Raw genomic sequence first — 2,500 nt, 5'->3', positions numbered from 1 at the left:
AAACGCTTGTGCGGTTAAATTTACAAGTGTTCTGTTAAAAAAAAAAACCTGTAACCCTAACCCTAACCCTAACCCTAACCCTAACCCTAACCCTAGCCCTAACCCTAACGGTTAAAAAAAACGCTTGTGCGGTTAAAAAAAAACACTTGTTCAGTTAAAGAAACGGTGGTACGGTTAAAAAAAACCCTTGTTCGGTTAAAAAAGCACTTGTTCGCTTAAAAAAATAGTTGCTCGGTTAAAAAACCGTCTTACGGTTAAAAAAACTCTAGTTCGGTTAAAGAAACCGTGGTACGGTTAAAAAAACCCGCTTTCGGTAAAAAAAAAAAAAAAAAAAAGCACTTGTTCGTTTAAAAACACTTGTTCTGTTAAAAAAAAAATCACTTGCTCACTGGAAAAAACACTTGTTCGGTTAAAGAAACGCTTGTTCGGTAAAAAAAAACTCTTGTCCGGTTAACCCTAACCCTAACGGTTAACAAATACCCCGCCGATTAATGAGTTACGCGGCTGCTTAGGAAAATCCTCGGTCGGTTATGAAAACACCCAACCGCTTAACTCTTTCATGCACCAATTATTTTTCTGTAACTAACATAACTCATAAAAAAACATCTACAAAATGACAGTGGTACTATGAAATGTTAAATTAGACTTTTTCTACAGCCTTTTTCAACTCTCATTTATAAAACAATATTGTTTTCAATCGGTTAGAATGCACCATTTGAATTGGGGAAGCTTAGCTTGATTTGTTGTTATACAACAACCCAGCGCATGAAATGGTTAAAGAAATACCCACCTGCCTAAGAAAATACCCAGTATCCTAGGAAAATCTAGTATCCTTAAAAAAAAATAAAACCCTCTGTCTCTTGAACATAAATGCAAAAATCATTTAAAAAAGCAAATTCATTTTCAAAAACGTTTAAAAAGTGTAAACCACTTATTAAAAGAAGACTTTACAAAATACTTCACTGCTATTTAAAAAATACTACACATCTATTTCAGAAATTCCAAACCACACTACAAAATGAATTTCAAAAACATTTGTTTGTTTTCAAGACAGAAGTTTTCATTACAGAAGACGCTGAATCCATTTTAAAAAGATGCACAGTGAAAAATGCCTACTTTTTATTTTTTTCAAAGGCTCGGTCACTTTCAAAAATTGCAGTCCCTTTTAGAAAAAAAAGAAGTCTTTAATTAAGAAGCAAAAGGTCTCTTTAAAAAAGAAATACAAGTTTTCATTTTAAGAATGGTAGATGTGACTTAACCAACAATTTTAACTCACATTTAAAGAAACACATTAAGTCGCTTTAAAATATATAATAAGTCACATTCAAGAAGCTTCATATCACTTTAAAAGGGCTTAAGTCACTTTAAAAGTCTCTTAAATGTCTAGCTCACTCACTCACTCACTCACTCACTCTCACTCACTCACTCACTCACTCACTCACTCACTCACTCACTCACTCACTCACTCACTGCATGATCAAAGTCTTTTAAAAAGACTATTCATGTTTGAAAAGTGCTATTTCACTTTTGCTATTTCCAAATAAATAAAAAGTTTACATCACTCTCAAAAAAATGCAAAGCTGCTTAAGAAAAAGCTAGGTCACTTTTAAAAAAGATAACTTCATTTGTAAAAAGAACATCAAGTCGGTTAAGAGTTCTCTGCTCACCAAAACCAAAACAAAAGGCTAAGTCGCTTTAGAATGTAAAACCAACTGCAAACCATTTTAAAAGGGTTTAAAGCCAGTTTAAAAGTCTCACCAGAGATGTCCAGCTCACTGGAACAAAGTCTTTTAAAAAGATTATTCGCATCAGAAAACAGCTAGCTCACTTTCAAAAGTGTTGCTTTAGAAAGAAGCTAGTTCGCTTTTAGAAACAAAAACTTCATTTCTAAGATGAAAATCGATTAAGAGTTGTCTGCGAAACAAAACCAAAAGCTTATTTGATTTAAAGAAACAAAAAACGTTTAAATGGATTCAAATTCACATTGTGAAGTAGAGCAACTTTAGAAATACAACAAATCACATTTTTAAAATTTTGCACATTGCAAAGGTCGTAAGCCACTTTAAACGCAAGCCTAACCCTAACCCTAACCCTAACGCTATATCATATTTAAAAAAGAGCCTAAGTCACATTAAAAAGGTCACATCATTTAGACAACACGAAGCTGTTAGTCCAAACAACTTGCAGCATCACCATCACCATCATTGTCAGCAGCAGCAGCAGCAGCAGCAGCAGCAGCAGCAGCAGCAGCAGCAGCAGCAGCAGCAGCAGACGACGGAGAAAAAAATGCAAATTCAAAAGGTCTTCCAAGGAAACAGTCTTCGAAATCAATCAGAAAATAACATCATCATTGCAAAACAAAACAAAAAACAAAAGGAGGTGTTTGCATTTAAAAAGCTCTCTCAAAAGACAAACGAATACGACTTACTCATTGATTGGTTGAAACTTGCTGCTAAGATGAGCTTCCTTTTGTTACATCACAGGGATGCATAATTGTACA

Source organism: Hydra viridissima, unplaced genomic scaffold (assembly GCF_058129835.1).
Source record: "Hydra viridissima isolate aposymbiotic clone 2 unplaced genomic scaffold, HvirCarnegie_v1 scaffold_14, whole genome shotgun sequence".
NCBI lineage: Eukaryota > Metazoa > Cnidaria > Hydrozoa > Anthoathecata > Hydridae > Hydra > Hydra viridissima.
Note: the sequence above shows the minus strand (reverse complement) of the source record.